Raw genomic sequence first — 15,358 nt, 5'->3', positions numbered from 1 at the left:
TGGTTTTGATTTTGTTACTATTAGTAATAAGAGTTTCATTTTTGACAAGTTTAGTCCCTTGACTACCATTTTCTCTAGTTTCAAGTATTTTAACCATAATATGAGTTATTTCTAGACTAGAACTTAACTAGGTTAAGTTCTTAATTGGTAATTTCTTGTTTATTAATTCCTTGAACTTTATAATATACGGGTTTACGTTTTTGGGGTGTTACAGTATTTTTTTTCAAAAATTAATAACATATGTTCTGGATGTTTATGGTTTGTTTTTCTCATGGTAAACCCTCAATCTTTTGTGACAATTGGACTCGAATTGTTCGTCGACCAAAACAGGTTAGTTCAGTTTTGTTGGTGTTGTTTGTTTTTTGATATGTATAGTCTTTCTTTTTTATTTTTGTCTTTAGGCGTTAATTTGAAATTTTATGTGATTATCTTTTGAAGTTCTTATGGTTTGTTTTGTGAGTTATAATTTTTTGTATTTAGTTATAATTTTTGTATTTAATTAGTTTTTAATTCTTTAAATATGTCTTTAATTTCTTTTTAAATCTGTTTTTGTTTCTATAAATAGATTAGTGTTGTTAAAGATGATTTTTGTATTCCAAATTATGATTCGGTTTCTGTAAATAGACTTTGTATCTATAAATAGATTACCGTTATATTTTTTTAAACAATGGTTACTTCCATTGCAGTTATGGATCATGAAAACAATGCTCCTTCGTTGTTAAAGTTCATTGAGGACTATGATCCTATATTTTTCGAATTGTTCGTCGACCAAAAACAGGTTAGTTCAGTTTTGTTGTTGTTGTTTGTTTTTTGATATGTATAGTCTTTCTTTTTTATTTTTTTCTTTATGTGTTAATTTGAAATTTTATGTGATTATCTTTTGAATTTCTTATGGTTTGTTTTGTGAGTTATAATTTTTTGTATTTAGTTATAATTTTTGTATTTAGTTAATTGTTAATTATTTAAAGATGTCTTTAATTTCTTTTTAAAGTTGTTTTTGTTTCTATAAATAGATTAGTGTTGTTAAAGATGATTTTTGTATTCGAAATTATGATTCGGTTTATGTAAATAGACTTTGTTTCTATAAATAGATTACCGTTATATTTTTTTAAAACAGTGGTTACTTCCATTGCAGTTATGGATCATGAAAACAACGCTTCTTCGTGTTAAAGTTGATTGGGGACTATGATCCTATATTTTTGGTATGTTTCTTAAGTTTTCAGTTTTGTGCACACAATAAGTTATTGCAACTTATATGTTTTTTTTTTTGTTTCGATTGATAGGAAATACCGTATAATTTTACAACCTTATTGTGGGGAGAACAACTTCCATATGTCAATGTCTTAAAATTATTGATGATGATTTATCGTGAGTCATTTAGTTATAATTTTTGTATTTAGTTAGTTGTTAATTCTTTAAAGATGCCTTTAATTTCATTTTTAAAGTTGTTTTTGTTTCTATAAACATATTACTGTTGTAAAAGATGATTTTCGTATTCGGAGTTATGATTCGGTTTCTTTAAATAGACTTTGTTTCTATAAATATATTACCATTATATATTTTTTAAAACAATGGTACTTCCTTTGCAGTTATGGATCCTAAAAACAACTCTCATTCGTTGTTAAAGTTGATTGAGGAATATGATCCTATATTTTTCGTATGTTTCCTTAGTGATTTGATTTTTAAATTTTAAATTTTGAAATCAATCATTATTTTAAATTTAAATTTTGAAGTAAACCATTATTTTGTTTGATTTTAAATTTACAATTACGAAGTCAATTATTATTTTAAATCTAAATTTGAAAGTTTTCCATTAATGTGTTTGATTTTAAATTTCGAATCTATAAATTGAATTTAAATTTGAAAGGTTAGACTTTCCTAATAAGTTTGCTTGATTTACGTGATTGGATATTAGTGATTTGATTTTCAGATTTTAAATTTTAAATTTTGAGGTCAATCATTATTTTAAATTTAAATTTTGAAGTAAATAGACTTTGTTTCTATAAATAGATTACCGTTATATTTTTTTTAAAACATGGGTTACTTCCTTTGCAGTTATGGATCATGAAAACAACGCTCATTCGTTGTTAAAGTTGATTGAGGACTATGATCCTATATTTTTCGAATTGTTCGTCGACCAAAAACAGGTCAGTTCAGTTTTGTTGTTGTTGTTGTTTGTTTTTTGATATGTATAGTCTTTCTTTTTTATTTTTTTCTTTAGGTGTTAATTTGAAATTTTATGTGATTATCTTTTGAAGTTCAAAAGAGAGATGTTTTGAACTGCAAAGAATTAAATACAAAAATTATAACTAAATACAAAAAATTATAACTCATAAAACAAAACATAAGAACTTCAAAAGATAATCACATAAAATTTCAAATTAACACCTAAAGAAAAAAATAAAAAAGAAAGACTATACATATCAAAAAACAAACAACAACAACAAAACTGAACTAACCTGTTTTTGGTCGACGAACAATTCGAAAAATATAGGATCATAGTCCTCAATCAACTTTAACAACGAAAGAGCGTTGTTTTCATGATCCATAACTGCAAAGGAAGTAACCATTGTTTTAAAAAAAATATAACGATAATCTATTTGTAGAAACAAAGTCTATTTACTTCAAAATTTAAATTTAAAATAATGATTGACTTCAAAATTTCAAATTTAAAATCTGAAAATCAAATCATTAATATCTAATCCCGTAAATCAAGCAAACTTATTAGGAAAGTCTAACCTTTCAAATTTAAATTCAATTTACAGATTCGAAATTTAAAATGAAACACATTAATAGAAAACTTTCAAATTTAGATTTAAAATTATAATTGACTTCGTAATTGTAAATTTAAAATCAAATACAATAATGGTTTACTTCAAAATTTAAATTTAAAATAATGATTGACTTCAAAATTTAAAATTTAAAAATCAAATCACTAAGGAAACATATGAAAAATATAGGATCATATTCCTCAATCACCTTTAACAACGAATGAGAGATGTTTTTAGGATCCATAACTGCAAAGTAAGTAACCACTGTTTTAAAAAATATATAATGGTAATCTATTTATAGAAACAAAGTCTATTTACAGAAACCGAATCATAATTCCGAATACAAAAATCATCTTTAACAACAGTAATCTGTTTATAGAAACAAAAACAACTTTAAAAATGAAATTAAATGCATCTTTAAAGAATTAACAACTAACTAAATACAAAAATTATAACTAAATGACTCACGATAAATCATCATCAATAATTTTAAGACATTAACATATGGAAGTTGTTCTCCCCAAAATAAGGTTGCAAAATCATACGGTATTTCCTATCAATCGAAACAAAAAAAAACATATAAGTTGCAATAACTTATTGTGTGCACAAAACTGAAAACTTAAGAAACATACCAAAAATATAGAATCATAGTCCCCAATCAACATTAATAACGAAGGAGCGTTGTTTTCATGATCCATAACTGCAATGGAAGTAACCACTGTTTTAAAAAAATATAATGGTAATCTATTTATAGAAACAAAGTCTATTTACATAAACCGAATCATAATTTCGAATACAAAAATCATCTTTAACAACACTAATCTATTTATAGAAACGAAAACAACTTTAAAAAGAAATTAAAGACATCTTTAAAGAATTAACAATTAACTAAATACAAAAATTATAACTAAATACAAAAAATTATAATTCACAAAACAAACCATAAGAAATTCAAAAGATAATCACATAAATTTTCAAATTAACACCTAAAGAAAAAAATAAAAAAGAAAGACTATACATATCAAAAAACAAACAACAACAACAACAAAACTGAACTGACCTGTTTTTGGTCGACGAACAATTCGAAAAATATAGGATCATAGTCCTCAATCAACTTTAACAACGAATGAGCGTTGTTTTCATGATCCATAACTGCAAAGGAAGTAACCCATGTTTTAAAAAAAATATAACGGTAATCTATTTATAGAAACAAAGTCTATTTACTTCAAAATTTAAATTTAAAATAATGATTGACCTCAAAATTTAAAATTTAAAATCTGAAAATCAAATCACTAATATCCAATCACGTAAATCAAGCAAACTTATTAGGAAAGTCTAACCTTTCAAATTTAAATTCAATTTATAGATTCGAAATTTAAAATCAAACACATTAATGGAAAACTTTCAAATTTAGATTTAAAATAATAATTGACTTCGTAATTGTAAATTTAAAATCAAACAAAATAATGGTTTACTTCAAAATTTAAATTTAAAATAATGATTGATTTCAAAATTTAAAATTTAAAAATCAAATCACTAAGGAAACATACGAAAAATATAGGATCATATTACTCAATCAACTTTAACAACGAATGAGAGTTGTTTTTAGGATCCATAACTGCAAAGGAAGTACCATTGTTTTAAAAAATATATAATGGTAATATATTTATAGAAACAAAGTCTATTTAAAGAAACCGAATCATAACTCCGAATACGAAAATCATCTTTTACAACAGTAATATGTTTATAGAAACAAAAACAACTTTAAAAATGAAATTAAAGGCATCTTTAAAGAATTAACAACTAACTAAATACAAAAATTATAACTAAATGACTCACGATAAATCATCATCAATAATTTTAAGACATTGACATATGGAAGTTGTTCTCCCCACAATAAGGTTGTAAAATTATACGGTATTTCCTATCAATCGAAACAAAAAAAAAAAACATATAAGTTGCAATAACTTATTGTGTGCACAAAACTGAAAACTTAAGAAACATACCAAAAATATAGGATCATAGTCCCCAATCAACTTTAACACGAAGAAGCGTTGTTTTCATGATCCATAACTGCAATGGAAGTAACCACTGTTTTAAAAAAATATAACGGTAATCTATTTATAGAAACAAAGTCTATTTACATAAACCGAATCATAATTTCGAATACAAAAATCATCTTTAACAACACTAATCTATTTATAGAAACAAAAACAACTTTAAAAAGAAATTAAAGACATCTTTAAATAATTAACAATTAACTAAATACAAAAATTATAACTAAATACAAAAAATTATAACTCACAAAACAAACCATAAGAAATTCAAAAGATAATCACATAAAATTTCAAATTAACACATAAAGAAAAAAATAAAAAAGAAAGACTATACATATCAAAAAACAAACAACAACAACAAAACTGAACTAACCTGTTTTTGGTCGACGAACAATTCGAAAAATATAGGATCATAGTCCTCAATGAACTTTAACAACGAAGGAGCATTGTTTTCATGATCCATAACTGCAATGGAAGTAACCATTGTTTAAAAAATATAACGGTAATCTATTTATAGATACAAAGTCTATTTACAGAAACCGAATCATAATTTGGAATACAAAAATCATCTTTAACAACACTAATCTATTTATAGAAACAAAAACAGATTTAAAAAGAAATTAAAGACATATTTAAAGAATTAAAAACTAATTAAATACAAAAATTATAACTAAATACAAAAAATTATAACTCACAAAACAAACCATAAGAACTTCAAAAGATAATCACATAAAATTTCAAATTAACGCCTAAAGACAAAAATAAAAAAGAAAGACTATACATATCAAAAAACAAACAACACCAACAAAACTGAACTAACCTGTTTTGGTCGACGAACAATTCGAGTCCAATTGTCACAAAAGATTGAGGGTTTACCATGAGAAAAACAAACCATAAACATCCAGAACATATGTTATTAATTTTTGAAAAAAAATACTGTAACACCCCAAAAACGTAAACCCGTATATTATAAAGTTCAAGGAATTAATAAACAAGAAATTACCAATTAAGAACTTAACCTAGTTAAGTTCTAGTCTAGAAATAACTCATATTATGGTTAAAATACTTGAAACTAGAGAAAATGGTAGTCAAGGGACTAAACTTGTCAAAAATGAAACTCTTATTACTAATAGTAACAAAATCAAAACCAAACACACCAAAAATTGGTGGTCTGGTCGACAGAAGCAGAGAAAAGGGGCGACCCCCATATCCAAAACCCTAACATTACCATTTCTTGCAAATTGAAGGCTCAAATCCTAACCAAAACAAAATCCGAGCTTAGAATCGTGTTCCTCATCGCGAGAGGGTCTAGAGGTATGTAAAATTTTGTGAGAATTCACTACTTGAAATTCTCATGAATCTAGCAAAATTTGAAATTTATTTGATGCATGATAGTAATTAGTTAGATTAAAGATGAAATAGTGTCTAGGGTTAAAACCTAGACAACTATAGGTGAAATCATGCCCTAATTCAGGAAAATTCCATGAATCCATAAATGTTAAGTTATGGGTTTTGTATGTTGATGATGAATATTAGGATTTTGAGTGTAATCCTAGTATAAATTTCATTATAAGAAGTAATTCCAGTGATATTGATACTAATTGTATGCAAAATTGCTATTATAGTGAAATTTGATGGCAAATCTTAAAGTCACGAACTTGTTTATGAAGGTGGAAAAATCTGACCCGCTAGGTGTTTGTAGAAATGCCTAAGTGAGGACTTAAATGTTAAAATTTGGATAAAAACGCAGATTTGATAATGGTCCATAATGATGTGATTATGGTCATGAAAAGAGTTCTAAACATGTTGTGAAAACTGAATTTTCTAGGCAAAGAGTCCGGTTCCTCTAGCGGACAAGCCGAGGGGAAATCACGAGGAAAAGGCGCGCTCTAAAGGTACGAAATTTATCGTTTCGTTACATTATACCTTATTGTTAGTTTTATGTAGTCAATTTTGAAACACGACGACCAAGATTTACCAATACGTCACGAATATGATTAGTGCCTTAAACAAGTAAATGGGTCAAAACGAGTGAAAATGCATGAAATCTTACATATCCGAAATGGTGTGTAAGTTTAACACCCAAACGGGTCAAACAAGTTATGGTAATAAGCATGAAGCATGACCTTATTACACAATGCGTGAATTACATGATAAGTATGCCGTGTAACGAACACCATACCCAAATTAAGAAATCTTGTTCTTAATAAAGGAGCTAAGGTGCATATCCGATGCATGAAAATAGTATAAACAACCAAATATTATGTCTTGTAATCTAGGGTGTAAGTTGATTTCGTAAGCATGCCCGCTCAAGAATAGTTGAGTAATGATATAAACCAAAACAAGTATGAAGTACTAGCTCAGCCGCGCAGCAATTTATGCGAATTTGTGTTGTTTCGACTCATAGCGAATCAGCAAGAAAACTGCATTTTAAACTAGGGAGAGATGTGCAGAGTCTACCGTAAATTACGGTAGTACCGTAATTTACGGTGGCCTGAAATTATTTACGGTGAGTCTCTACTGTGTTACGGTAGATCCCAAATGACCAGAAGCCACCGTAATTTACGGTGACACCGTAAATTACGGTGGAGCCCTGTTTGACAAAAGTTGTTTTGATCATTTTCTCGAATCCGTGATCGGACCTGATTCGAATACGTAATTACCAAGAGTGTTAGTACTAATGCTTGTTTTAAATGTTAGTTCACAGGTACCAAGAAAAAGGATGAAGATCAAGCAAATGAATCGAACCGAACACACACATTTTAAGAACGCTTCCGCATCCAAACTTTGTGTTAGAAACTATGTAAATTAATGGTAGTTACTGTCTTGTATGTGGTTTGTAACAACAATACACGAAGGTTATGTTAATTTTGGGTTAAACTATGAAAGTTTTTGTAAAGTCGTCATTTTGGCGTTAAATGCAAGGTTTTTAGGTTATTAAATTTGGTAAAATAAGCTGGGTCTTACAAGTTGGTAATCAGAGCTTAAGGTTGCCAATAAGTGTTCGGTTCAAGCTTGATCAACATCCGGTAAGAGTTATTGCTTAAGTAGAATTTAGAAGTATAGAAATAATTCACAAACGAATATACATGGAAAAGAGTGTGTAAGCACACTCAAACACGAGAAAAGCATGAGACAAGAATGATTGAGTCAAGTTGCGAACTTGATCAAATCAAAACAAGTAAAACATGTATTACAAATGAAATGTTTAACGATATATGTAAACATTTCAGTATCAAAGATGGCAAGCGGAGGTGACGGAGATGCGGTGCCAAGAGTCACCGAACAGATGAGAATAGTGATTGCCGAAGAAGTTGGAAAGGCGATCGAAAACAGCTTGTCGAATTTCATTGATAAAATCCAAAATACGGTTTTATCAGTGGTAGAAGAAAGAATCAAGAAGCTGGAAGATAATTCAAATCTAGCAAAGGAAAAATCCGGGGAACGAAAACCTTGTTCATACAAGGAATTCATAGCTTGTAAACCGCCTATCTATAATGGGGAAGTTGATCCAATCGTGTGTCAGCGATGGATAGGCGATATCGAGGGAGTGTTCGAGAGAACACATTGTGATGAAAATGACTACGTAGCTTATGGTACGGGTCAATTAAGAGGTCAAGCGAAGGATTGGTGGGATAACAAGAAGAAAGAGATTGGAAACGAAGCGGCTAAGGCCATGACGTGGGAGGAGTTTAAGACGCCGTTTCTTAAACACCATAGCCCCAAAGCGGTTATAAACAAGATTAAGGAAGAGTTCATGCAACTCAGACACAAGGGTGAATCCATAGACAAGATCACGGGGGTGTTTATGGACAAAATGAAGTTCTGTGATGATCTGATCACGAACGAAGAACAGAAAGTCTATTACTACCATAACATGCTGAGCGCTGAATATAGGGAGTTCATAACCCCTTCAAAGTATGAGACCCTTACCGAGATTGTCAATGCTGCTCGGGAAAGGGAGATTGAGTTGAAGAAGAGTATAGAGCGGGGTGAACGAAGGGCACAGGATATAAATCCAAGCCCTACCAAGAAGGCAAGAACGAATGAAACATCAAAGAAATCAGACGCAAAGAGCGGTACGCCAAGTTGCAAAATCTGCGGCAAGAATCACAAAGGTGAATGTCGCTTCAAGGATAAGCCATGTCCTATATGTCGAAAAACGGGACATATGGCTATATCATGCCCGGAAAAAGTGACCGTTTGTTATAACTGTTACCGAACGGGTCACAAAAGATCAGAGTGCCCAGAGTTGGCGGGAAAGAATGAAGGGCAAGATTCAAAAGGTGAAGCCGCAAAAGCCAAAGCAAGATCCTTTCAATTGACCGCTGCTGAAGCAAAGGTCGAACCTGACGTGGTCTCAGGTATATTCACTATAAATTCAATTCCCGCACGTGTGTTATTTGATACTGGTGCGAATAAATCCTTTGTTTCATATGGGTTTATTCGACACCCCTCATTTGTTCTAACAAAATTGCCTATGCCTTTAGAGGTAGAGATAGGTAATAATAAAAGCTTTATTGTCTGTGATGTATGTAAAAACTGCACGATGAATATTGATGACGAGGAATATGCAATAGACTTGATCCCGATGTCGATGGGAGAATTCCAAGTGGTAGTGGGAATGGATTGGCTATCCCGTTACCACGCAAAAGTGGTTTGTTTCCGAAAGGAAATAAAACTAACTTCTCCTAGCGGAAAACAAGTTACAATATATGGAGAAAAGGGAGGTAACCCGGTGATATGCTCAATGTTAGAAGCTCGCAAACTCATGAAACATGGATGCAAGGCCTTTATGGTATATGCGAGCGAAACGGAAAAGGAACTCCTCAAAATTGGGGATGTACCAGTCGTGCGAGATTATGAAGACGTGTTTCCGGAAGAACTACCGGGGATACCGCCAGAACGGGAGGTAGAGTTCGGAATCGAGTTGATTCCGGGCGCGAAACCCGTGGCCAAGGCGCCATACCGACTTGCACCGTCGGAGTTACAAGAATTGATGTCTCAAATTCAGGAATTTCTTGACAAGGGATTTATCCGACCGAGTGTGTCTCCGTGGGGCGCACCAGTCTTATTCGTGAAAAAGAAAGATGGCAGTATGCGCATGTGTATCGATTACCGGGAGTTAAACAAACTCACGGTGAAGAATCGATACCCACTTCCAAGAATCGACGATTTATTCGACCAACTGCAAGGAGCAAGTTGGTTTTCCAAAATTGATCTCCGATCCGGTTATCACCAATTGAAAGTCAAGGAGGAGGACGTACCCAAAACGGCTTTCCGTACGAGGTACGGGCATTATGAATTCCTCGTAATGCCTTTCGGATTGACCAATGCGCCCGCGGCTTTCATGGACCTCATGAACCGGGTTTGCAAACCCATGCTAGATAAGTCGGTAATTGTATTTATCGACGACATTCTGGTATATTCAAAGAGTGAAGCCGAGCACGTGTGTCATTTGCGGGAGATATTAGACACACTTAGACGAGAGAAGCTGTATGCAAAATTCACGAAGTGTGCTTTCTGGTTACGGGAAGTACAGTTTCTTGGGCATCTTATTAGTGCTGATGGAGTACTAGTAGATCCGTCAAAGATAGAAGCTGTGACAAAATGGAGCCCTCCAAGAAATCCCTCGGAAATCCGAAGCTTTTTAGGGCTTGCGGGATATTATCGGAGATTCATACAGGATTTCTCCAAAATTGCCTTACCCTTGACCAAATTAACTCGTAAGGAGGAAAAGTTTGTGTGGGGCATTAAGCAAGAGGAAGCTTTCCAAACACTCAAGGAAAAGTTGACCCACGCTCCGGTACTGACCTTACCGGAAGGGACTGAAGACATGGTGGTTTACTCGGACGCTTCTCAATTGGGGCTCGGATGCGTGTTAATGCAACGAGGCAAGGTTATCGCCTATGCCTCGAGGCAATTGAAGATTCATGAAAATAAATATCCGGTTCACGACTTAGAATTGGCGGCGGTGGTGTTTGCCTTAAAGATATGGAGACATTACTTGTACGGAGTAAAGTTTACAATCTTTACCGACCATAAAAGCTTGAAATATTTCTTCGACCAGAAGGAATTAAACATGCGGCAAAGGCGGTGGTTAGAAACCGTCAAGGACTATGACTGCGAAATACATTACCACCCCGGTAAGGCCAATGTAGTTGCCGATGCGCTGAGTCGCAAAACAGATTATGCCCCGATACGGGTACGATCAATGCAACTGGTTGTGACTTCAAGTTTACTAGAACGAATTCGAGAAGCACAAGATGAAGCTGTAAAGGCGGAAAACTGGAAAAAGGAAAGAATTATTGGTCAAGTTAAAGACCTTGAAGTGGGCAGTCACGGCCTAAGAACTCGTTTTAATAGAATCTGGGTCCCCAACACATGTGGTGTTAAGAAGCTTCTCCTTGATGAAGCTCATAAATCCCGTTATTCCATTCACCCGGGGGCGACCAAAATGTATCATGACTTGAAGCAAAACTATTGGTGGCCCGGAATGAAGCGAGACACTGTGAAATATGTGGAAAAATGCTTGACATGCCTACAAGTCAAAGCGGAACACCAAAAGCCGTATGGTAAGCTCCAACCGTTAGAAATTCCGGTTTGGAAATGGGAGCAAATCACGATGGACCTATTGACTAAACTACCTAAAACAAGTCGTGGTTTTGACGCTATTTGGGTGGTCGTGGATAGGTTAACTAAAAGCGCCCACTTTGTTCCGATTCGTGAAACCTATACATCTGAGAAAATGTCGGAGGTATACACCAATGAAATCATAGCAAGGCATGGGGTACCGATATCCATTGTATCAGACAGAGATACTCGGTTTACCTCGAAATTCTGGCGTGAATTCCAAGAACAGATGGGAACCAAATTGTTCCTTAGCACTGCTTACCATCCACAAACGGATGGGCAGAGCGAAAGAACAATACAAACATTGGGTGATATGCTACGGGCTTGCATTATTGACTTTGGGGGTAGTTGGGATGTCCATTTACCCTTGGTCGAATTCGCGTATAATAATAGCTATCACGCGAGCATTAAAATGGCCCCGTATGAGTTATTATATGGTAGAAAGTGTCGGACTCCGGTATGTTGGGGAGAGGTGGGCCCGCGAGGGCTAGCACCAACTGATGTAATCCGAGCTACAAATGCGAAAATTGACATAGTTCGGACACATTTAAAGGCGGCTCAAGACCGACAAAAGGCATACGCAGACAAAAGAAATAGGCCAATCGAGTTCCAAGTTGGCGATATGGTCATGCTAAAGGTTTCCCCATGGAAGGGTATTATTAGATTCCGAAAAAGGGGAAAGTTGAGCCCGAGATTCATTGGGCCATTTAGAATCATTGAACGAGTTGGTAAGGTAGCTTATCGACTTGAATTACCCGAAGAATTGAGTGGGATTCATAACACATTTCACGTATCACATCTCCGGAAATGTTTGGCCGACGAGACCACTCATGTCCACTACGATGATATCGAGGTGGATAACAGTCTCAACTATGCGGTGAAACCGATTGTGATTTTAGATCGTAAAGAGAAAAGCTTGAGGAACAAAGTGATAAATCAAGTCAAGGTTAAGTGGGACCACAGAAAAGGGTCAGACACTACTTGGGAATCCGAAGAGGAGATGCGGCGTCTCTACCCTACATTATTTGGTACGTAATTCGGTTTCGGGGACGAAACCCCTTTTAAGGGGGGTGGACTTGTAACACCCCAAAAACGTAAACCCGTATATTATAAAGTTCAAGGAATTAATAAACAAGAAATTACCAATTAAGAACTTAACCTAGTTAAGTTCTAGTCTAGAAATAACTCATATTATGGTTAAAATACTTGAAACTAGAGAAAATGGTAGTCAAGGGACTAAACTTGTCAAAAATGAAACTCTTATTACTAATAGTAACAAAATCAAAACCAAACACACCAAAAATTGGTGGTCTGGTCGACAGAAGCAGAGAAAAGGGGCGACCCCCATATCCAAAACCCTAACATTACCATTTCTTGCAAATTGAAGGCTCAAATCCTAACCAAAACAAAATCCGAGCTTAGAATCGTGTTCCTCATCGCGAGAGGGTCTAGAGGTATGTAAAATTTTGTGAGAATTCACTACTTGAAATTCTCATGAATCTAGCAAAATTTGAAATTTATTTGATGCATGATAGTAATTAGTTAGATTAAAGATGAAATAGTGTCTAGGGTTAAAACCTAGACAACTATAGGTGAAATCATGCCCTAATTCAGGAAAATTCCATGAATCCATAAATGTTAAGTTATGGGTTTTGTATGTTGATGATGAATATTAGGATTTTGAGTGTAATCCTAGTATAAATTTCATTATAAGAAGTAATTCCAGTGATATTGATACTAATTGTATGCAAAATTGCTATTATAGTGAAATTTGATGGCAAATCTTAAAGTCACGAACTTGTTTATGAAGGTGGAAAAATCTGACCCGCTAGGTGTTTGTAGAAATGCCTAAGTGAGGACTTAAATGTTAAAATTTGGATAAAAACGCAGATTTGATAATGGTCCATAATGATGTGATTATGGTCATGAAAAGAGTTCTAAACATGTTGTGAAAACTGAATTTTCTAGGCAAAGAGTCCGGTTCCTCTAGCGGACAAGCCGAGGGGAAATCACGAGGAAAAGGCGCGCTCTAAAGGTACGAAATTTATCGTTTCGTTACATTATACCTTATTGTTAGTTTTATGTAGTCAATTTTGAAACACGACGACCAAGATTTACCAATACGTCACGAATATGATTAGTGCCTTAAACAAGTAAATGGGTCAAAACGAGTGAAAATGCATGAAATCTTACATATCCGAAATGGTGTGTAAGTTTAACACCCAAACGGGTCAAACAAGTTATGGTAATAAGCATGAAGCATGACCTTATTACACAATGCGTGAATTACATGATAAGTATGCCGTGTAACGAACACCATACCCAAATTAAGAAATCTTGTTCTTAATAAAGGAGCTAAGGTGCATATCCGATGCATGAAAATAGTATAAACAACCAAATATTATGTCTTGTAATCTAGGGTGTAAGTTGATTTCGTAAGCATGCCCGCTCAAGAATAGTTGAGTAATGATATAAACCAAAACAAGTATGAAGTACTAGCTCAGCCGCGCAGCAATTTATGCGAATTTGTGTTGTTTCGACTCATAGCGAATCAGCAAGAAAACTGCATTTTAAACTAGGGAGAGATGTGCAGAGTCTACCGTAAATTACGGTAGTACCGTAATTTACGGTGGCCTGAAATTATTTACGGTGAGTCTCTACTGTGTTACGGTAGATCCCAAATGACCAGAAGCCACCGTAATTTACGGTGACACCGTAAATTACGGTGGAGCCCTGTTTGACAAAAGTTGTTTTGATCATTTTCTCGAATCCGTGATCGGACCTGATTCGAATACGTAATTACCAAGAGTGTTAGTACTAATGCTTGTTTTAAATGTTAGTTCACAGGTACCAAGAAAAAGGATGAAGATCAAGCAAATGAATCGAACCGAACACACACATTTTAAGAACGCTTCCGCATCCAAACTTTGTGTTAAAAACTATGTAAATTAATGGTAGTTACTGTCTTGTATGTGGTTTGTAACAACAATACACGAAGGTTATGTTAATTTTGGGTTAAACTATGAAAGTTTTTGTAAAGTCGTCATTTTGGCGTTAAATGCAAGGTTTTTAGGTTATTAAATTTGGTAAAATAAGCTGGGTCTTACAAGATCCTATGAGAAGTTGAAGGAAAGGTATAACTTGCACCGTTTTTTATCTATATCTATATATCTATATATCTTAAATGGGATCCTATGGGAAATTGATCTCTATTCAATTCACTGATGTATGTTTTTCTCCTCACCATTTTGTTCCGTTAGTCAACTCATGTGTGCTCTTATGTTTGATACCCGATCTTAATCCAGTGATTAATATCCGCTTGGGTAACCCAATCTGAGTGTGATTTTTTTCGTTAACGATTCAGGTAAACTTTCCCGATTTGGGTTTTCTGCAAGGCTAATCATCTAAATTAATTTGTTATTTTTATGGTTTACCATTGCATAAGTTAGTATAATTTGTTGACAAAGTTTTGTTTTGTGGGATAGTAGTCATAAATTGAGTAATATTCAAGGTTTATGTGTTTTTATTTTGATTCATTAGGTGTTTATTTTGGATGGTCCGGAGTTTTTGGCTGCAACTATGTTGGACAGAGATATGCTTGCTATGGCTGGAAATTGGTACCATATCGGTTGGTTTTGCTTGGCAAGGTTAGACTTTCTTAATAAGTTTGCTTGATTTACGAGATTAGATATTAGTGATTTGATTTTCAGATTTTAAATTTTAAATTTTGAACTCAATCATTATTTTAATTTTTTAGCTAATAGTTTGATTGACTCGGTTGTTAGATTTGGGACGATGCGTCGGACAAACAACATTGGAATAAGATACAACCTTGAGCCTTGGCAAGTTAACACATTAGTTAGGGTTATGAAGTTTTTCATGGCACCGACACATTAT

At 33.6% G+C, this 15,358-nt stretch overlaps 3 long non-coding RNA genes across 5 annotated transcripts; 2 read left to right on the top strand and 1 right to left on the bottom strand.

Annotated features, from left to right (window-relative positions):
- Nucleotides 1-736: 736 nt before the first annotated feature.
- LOC110938213 lies at nt 737-15,091 on the top strand. Its single transcript, XR_004890966.1, has 3 exons — nt 737-778; nt 1,136-1,202; nt 15,002-15,091. It is a non-coding gene; the product is annotated as an uncharacterized LOC110938213 (long non-coding RNA).
- LOC110938209 lies at nt 3,292-3,926 on the bottom strand. Its single transcript, XR_002591279.2, has 3 exons — nt 3,832-3,926; nt 3,404-3,471; nt 3,292-3,324 (listed from the first exon to the last, which is right to left on the bottom strand). It is a non-coding gene; the product is annotated as an uncharacterized LOC110938209 (long non-coding RNA).
- On the top strand, nt 6,025-14,559 carry LOC110935359. 3 transcript variants are annotated; one of them, XR_002589070.2, is made up of 4 exons: nt 6,025-6,142; nt 6,657-6,723; nt 13,430-13,496; nt 14,309-14,559. It is a non-coding gene; the product is annotated as an uncharacterized LOC110935359 (long non-coding RNA). The 3 variants fall into 3 exon arrangements; XR_002589072.2 differs by lacking the exons at nt 13,430-13,496; nt 14,309-14,559 and adding an exon at nt 7,536-7,746; XR_002589073.2 differs by lacking the exons at nt 6,025-6,142; nt 6,657-6,723 and adding an exon at nt 12,798-12,915.
- Nucleotides 15,092-15,358: the final 267 nt, after the last annotated feature.

Source organism: Helianthus annuus, chromosome 4, assembly GCF_002127325.2.
Source record: "Helianthus annuus cultivar XRQ/B chromosome 4, HanXRQr2.0-SUNRISE, whole genome shotgun sequence".
In the NCBI taxonomy this organism is placed as follows: domain Eukaryota; kingdom Viridiplantae; phylum Streptophyta; class Magnoliopsida; order Asterales; family Asteraceae; genus Helianthus; species Helianthus annuus.
This window is presented reverse-complemented; position numbering and strand designations above follow the sequence as displayed.